Raw genomic sequence first — 6,392 nt, 5'->3', positions numbered from 1 at the left:
CTTTGCAAACTGTCAGCCTAGGATGAAGTTTGATCCCTGGAAGGATTTCTTCCTTTACTTGTCCAATTTTGTTTTGTTTTCTTATATATATTTTGTTTTGTTTATATATGTATATATATATTTGTAATTTATTGTTATGTATATAGTTATACGTCATTGATTGTTATATATATTGTTATATATATGATAGACATATCATATAGATATATAATTTATTGCCACATTGGCTAACATACAGTGTCTAAAGTGTGCCCTTGGTTCTGGGGGTAGATTCCTGCGGTTCATCGCTTCCATACAACAGCCAGTGCTCATCCCAGCAGGTGCCCTCCTCGATGCCCATCACCCACTTTCCCCTCCCTCCCACCCCCCCTTCACCCCTCAGTCTGTTCTCTGTATTTAAGAGTCTCTTGTGGTTTGCCTCCCTCCCTCTCTGTTTGTAACTATTTTTCCCCTCCCCCTCCCCCATGGGCTTCTGTCGAGTTTCTCAAGATCCACATACGAGCGAGAACATACGGTATCGGTCTTTCTCTGACTTATTTCACTCAGCTTAATACCCTCCTGTTCCGCCCACGTTGCTGCGAACGGCAGGGTTTCATTCCTTCTCATTGCCGAGCAGTATTCCGTTTACTCGTCCAGTTTTGGAGCACTGCTCTTTCTCCTTAATCATCCAGTCGTTCTTTTCTGCCCCGGGTCACGATGGGAGAAGAGAATGAATTTTAGTATTCCGTTCTCCCGATGGGAAGAGGAAATTCCAAATGGTTCTCTTTTAGGCCAGGAACACGGGGCCATTTTCCTTGGGCGATGTCACCAAAGAATAGCCTATCTGGCTTCCTCCACACTTGGTAAAAAGAGTACAGGGACGACCCGATACCAGTAATCATGATTATCAGGCCTGTGCCATTTTCAGGATCCACTCCAAGTTCCCCAGAGCCGCACTGGACAGCGGGTGCGGTCGGGGCCGCTGAGACTCACTGTCAGAAACGGTCTGGTTGTTCCAGATATCTAGTTGAACTGCGTGCTTAATAATGTCTGTCTACCCAGAGGGCACTAGAATGTTCCCGGCCTGTCGAGGCCCCTGATATTTCCATTTTTTTCCAGAGAACTATTGGCCTGAGGCCCCCGGAAACATTGCTTCATTGCCCGGCCTTGTAAGAATTTGCCTGACCTATTTCGTGGAGGCAAATTAACCCTAGTCTCACGGTGGCTTCATGCAAAAGGGAGAAATGAAAGTTTTTACCGCTGCGACTGGGGTCCCATTTGCGTGAGTCGATTACAGCCACTGAAATGACCAGTCCTATAAATGCTCTTTTAAATTTTTTTTTTTTTCAACGTTTATTTATTTTTGGGACAGAGAGAGACAGAGCATGAACGGGGGAGGGGCAGAGAGAGAGGGAGACACAGAATCAGAAACAGGCTCCAGGCTCCGAGCCATCAGCCCAGAGCCCGACGCGGGGCTCGAACTCACGGACCGCGAGATTGTGACCTGGCTGAAGTCGGACGCTTAACCGACTGCGCCACCCAGGCGCCCCTATAAATGCTCTTTTAATGGAGACAAAGTCTTCGTGGGTCCAGATTGGGTCAATCTGGGCCTCAAAAAAGGACAAACCCCCTTCTTTAGTTCTGTAGCTGGATTCTTGGGCGGGGCCCCTGTTCTGTGAGCATCAGACTGCTAGTAACACATGGGTGTTCACACCCGAACCACGCCTTCGGTTGTGTGATGTCTGTGGTTACACCGAGCGGCACAGCCCTCCCATCGTGGTTTGTCACGGAAACCGGAGAAAAAAGGCTCCCACCTTCCCTCCTCCCATAGACTGAGGCTGGGGAGGAACCGAAGAATCTAATGCCTACGAGATGACATTTCCGAGTTAAGGGAGCCTAGTTTCTGTGTTCCTGAAGGGAGTGCTCGCCGAGAGGGAAACGCCTCAGACGTGAAGACAGTTCTTACTCTGGGTCGGCTCAAAGACGCACGCTGCAAAAGGAAGGGTGGGATGGGGGTGCCCGGTGATGATGTCAAAGACAAGAGGTGACGTTGTTCTGAACAGTAAGAGAACTTTGAACCCCACCGTTTGGCAAGCGAGGAAAACCTCCCTTCCTTCTTAAAATCTGAGATGGTTTTCTCGGAAAGTAAAGATTTGTTTACTGATTCAGCTGTTACGGTACGTTTCCCTGGAGGACGATTTGTCTCCAGCAGAACCACCCTAAGAGTGCCCACGCCTGCCCGGGCACTGGGAGGCCTTGAAGCCAAAGCCCACAGGACCCCTCCCCCCCCACCCCCCACCAGGGTCGGCCAGGGGTCTGTAGGTCTTGGTGCAGTGAAGCCTGGGGCTGATAGCCTGAGACCCCTGAGGAATTACTGGAGTAAATATTCCAGGCTGAAGGGAATGTACTGCCTGGGAGCAGGCATGGTCCTGGGCTCAGTCTCTATGGGTAGAAAGGGGTCCCCTAAAGGGAGGGTGAGCTAGGGATGAGGGTTTAAAATTTTTCTTTTTCTCCCACATATACATATGTATGTATATGTATATATGTGTGTATATATATATGTGTGTGTGTGTCTCTGTGTATATATATATATATATATTTTATATATATATGTATTTATATTATATGTACATATGCATATAATATATATACATTTTAATATATATTAATTTTATTTATATATTTATTATTTAATATTATATATTATATATTATATTAATATATTAATTATATTTATATATTTATTATTTAATATTATATATTATATTAATATATATGAATATATATTAGGTTTTCTTCTTGATTTGAAAGCAAGGAAGACCGAATAGGAATTGTGTGCACTTCACAAGTCTCCTTGCAAAGGATTTAATATTTTAGGTGTTTTTCCTCCCAAACAGGGAAAAGTCATGTCTGGCCCAGAACTTGAAGTTCTAGCCTCCTGCCCGGTAGTCTCCTAAATTCCCCCAGCGCTGGGAGGGGGGAAGCGTGCCAGACCTGCAGCGCGAGGCGCTGGGAGAAGGGGGGGTCTCAGGCCTGGGAGGGGAAGCCCGGCCCGGCCTCGGCGAGGGACCACTGAGGATCCAAATGAGACCCCTCTGTTCCTGGAGACGCCACAGGAGGCGGACTCCCGAAGGCGTGAGAGCGGCTGCTCGGGGTCCTCGGAGGTCCCCGCCCACACGAGGTGGCCGAGGGGGAGGGGTGGGAGAAACACGAGGCGGGCTGGGATGTGGTCCTCTTCCGCCACCTACCGACGGCATCGCTCCCTGCGGCTTCCGGACGCCCTTAGTCCGCCTGTTCCCCGGACCGGGGCAGGATGGGCACCGACTCAGAAAAACGAAAACTATTCAAGGCACGTTTTCTGCATCCAAATCAAAATAGATTTGCTGAGTCCGCAGGGGAAAAGACGTGTCCTGGCAATCTAGGTCACCTATTTTACTGGGTGAATTAGCTTTGATTTCCAGCTGCTGAAATAATGTATAATCATAACGGGAGGCAGAATTCAGTCTTCTTTCTTCGGTTAGGTTAATGTTTTGGAATACATAAAAGTATTGCATGTTTTTAAGATTTGTGTCGTTGCCGGTTTTTAGAAAATATGATTACCCTGAAGGTATTGAAGGAGTTTGCAGAAGAGAAATAATAGAGGACTACGGTTTGCAAGCAAGGAGTGCAAAGTGTCTGCAGAGGCAACAACACTACGCAGCTCCGTGGGGTGTGCACGCGCAAGCCGAGCGTGGGAGACTGTCCACCCGTCACACTTGTACTTTCACTGGAACCTGGAGAACATGCTACCCAAAGCGCAACTGTTCATCCGCTTCCTTTCAGCGATCCAACTTCGAGAGTTCTGTCCCAAGAATTCAAAACCGTGAGAAAAGTTGTGCGGACGACAGTCTCCCGAAGGCCAGTCACTGTTCCGCAGTAGAAGAATAGAGGTCAAGTCATGGTCCATTCAGAATATGGAATATTACGGAGGCACGGGGATTATTTTGACAGGTGGCAGTATGTGAAACCCACACCCACGAAGATATGGCCTAGGAGATAGACACAGGAAGATTGCAGAAAACCGGTAAAGAAAGCTGAGTTCGAGGGCAGTTGACTCTAACGAGGCTGTTACGTGACGCATGCTCACATTTCTGTTTTCCTAATTACGTAACCGATACAGGGAAGCTTTCGGGTCTTAACATATTTAAGTTATACGGAAGCGTGTTCAGTAGCAGGTGGAGGACGCCACCATGTGGCTGCTCCTGGCTTGTCTGCTCCCCATGAATCAGACGGTGTCAGCTCTCTGTATCTTCTTCCTCAGAGGCACGCGCATTATATGTGGCATTATTTTAACATAAAAGTGATAATACTGTATTTCTTGAAACTCGGTTCTTTTAACAATATGTACTCTAGGTCTTTCTGGATCAATAAATATAAATCTATCTCATTGTGGGTTTTTTTTTTAATGCCTATTTATTTTTGAGAGCGAGAGAGCAAGCAGGGGCGGGGCAGAGAGAGAGAGAGGGGACAGAAGGTCAGAAGTGGGCCCTGTGCTGACAGTAGAAGAGCCGGATGTGGGGCTCAGACTCAAACCATGAGATCATGATCTGAGCTGAAGTGGGCCACGCAACCGACTGAGCCACCCAGGTGCCCTTTTCAGTTTCAGTTTTAAAAAATGCTTATCTGGGGCACCTGGGTGGCTCAGTCGGTTAAGCGTCCAACTCTTCGTTTGGGATCAGGCCATGACCTCACAGTTGCTGAGTTCGAGCCCCGCATCGCACTCTGTACCGAAGGTTCAGAGCCTGCTTTAGATTACGGCTCTCTCTTCTCTCTCTGCCCCTCCCCTGCTCGTGGTCCCTCTGTCTCAAAAATAAATAAACTTAAAAAAAAATTTTTTTTAAATGTTCATATTTGCCAAAGGAATTACAGGAGAAAAACTATTTGGATATAGATTCTGACATACTTGTTTAAAGAAAATAGTTTTGTTTCTTTGAAATCATTTTATTTGTTTATCTCATTTTTAACTGCTATTTAATGTGATCTACTCTAATACACTTCACTATTTCACAATTGATCCTTGTTTCTTTTCATTTTTGATTTTTTAAAAACGTTTTTATTTAGTTTTGAGACAGAGAGACAGAGCATGAGTAGGGGAGGTAGAGAGAGAGGGAGACACAGAATCCGAAGCAGGCTCCAGGCTCTGAGCTGTCAGCACACAGCCCGACGCGGGGCTCGAACTCACAGACTGTGAGATTGTGACCTGAGCTGAAGTCCAATGCCCAACTGCTCAGGCACCCCAGTTTCTTCTAATTTTTAAAATGATAATAATTCTGCAGATGACCCCTTGTATATTTATCTTGGAACACCCTGTTAATGAATTTAAGCTTCTTTTCATTTTTTTATTGGCCATCTGTATTTCCTTACAGAATTTCCTATTCATATGTTGCGCCAAAATTTGTTTCATTGCTGACATCTTTATTGTTGATTTGTTAGGGCTTTTTATGAATACAGGGATGTGTTAGATTACATTTATTGCTTTATTTGTTGAGGCTTTTTATGACTATTTTAGATAGAGATTTGTTGGGGCTTTTTATGAATACAGGGGGATGTTTTAGATTAGATTTACTGAGATTTCACTGGATTTAGAGACTGGTACAACATAGAATATTTCTGTCTAGGACGTATTTTCCTATTTATTCTAGTCTTCTTATATATTCTTTGGCAAAATGTTATCGTTTTATTTAAATCTTGCGCACTTCTTGTTATAATTTATATTACAAAAGGGAAGACATTTTTTTTTTTTTTTAAATTTTTTTTTTTTAACGTTTATTTATTTCTGGGACAGAGAGAGACAGAGCATGAACGGGGGAGGGGCAGAGAGAGAGGGAGACACAGAATCTGAAACAGGCTCCAGGCTCCGAGCCATCAGCCCAGAGCCTGACGCGGGGCTCGAACTAACGGACCGCGAGATCGTGACCTGGCTGAAGTCGGACGCTTAACCGACTGCGCCACCCAGGCGCCCCAAGGGAAGACATTTTCAATGGCTATTTACATAAGTAAAATAATTTTAATGGAAATAATGACTAGCTCCAGTTGAAATCACAGTGTTTTTTTTTTAAAGCCGTAATGATCTGTCAGGTAATAACTCCAAGAAGTATAATGATGAGCCTACTCATTTGCTTGTATACAAGGAAAATCAATAGATTGATTTCATTTCCTCTAACAGACAAAAAACATGATTTAGATACCAAAAAAATAAAACATCGCAGAGAGAGATAAAACCATAGTTGGGGAATACTAAGTCTTGCCTTCCTTTTTGGGTCAGCTACTTATGCCGTGGCAGTACGCAAAAGGCTTGGGGTATCCTGCCTTGGGCAGTTGGCTCACCAAAGAAAATAACTTCAGTTACTTAATGGTCCTCAAAACTCCTTGAG

At 44.9% G+C, this 6,392-nt stretch overlaps 1 long non-coding RNA gene across 1 annotated transcript; it reads left to right on the top strand.

The window, feature by feature from the left end:
- Positions 1 to 1,872: 1,872 nt before the first annotated feature.
- LOC123385272 lies at positions 1,873 to 4,405 on the top strand. The gene is made up of 2 exons (XR_006597483.1): positions 1,873 to 2,156; positions 3,567 to 4,405. It is a non-coding gene; the product is annotated as an uncharacterized LOC123385272 (long non-coding RNA).
- The last annotated feature ends 1,987 nt before the right edge of the window (positions 4,406 to 6,392 follow it).

This window comes from Felis catus, chromosome B2 (genome assembly GCF_018350175.1).
Source record: "Felis catus isolate Fca126 chromosome B2, F.catus_Fca126_mat1.0, whole genome shotgun sequence".
NCBI lineage: Eukaryota > Metazoa > Chordata > Mammalia > Carnivora > Felidae > Felis > Felis catus.
This window is presented reverse-complemented; position numbering and strand designations above follow the sequence as displayed.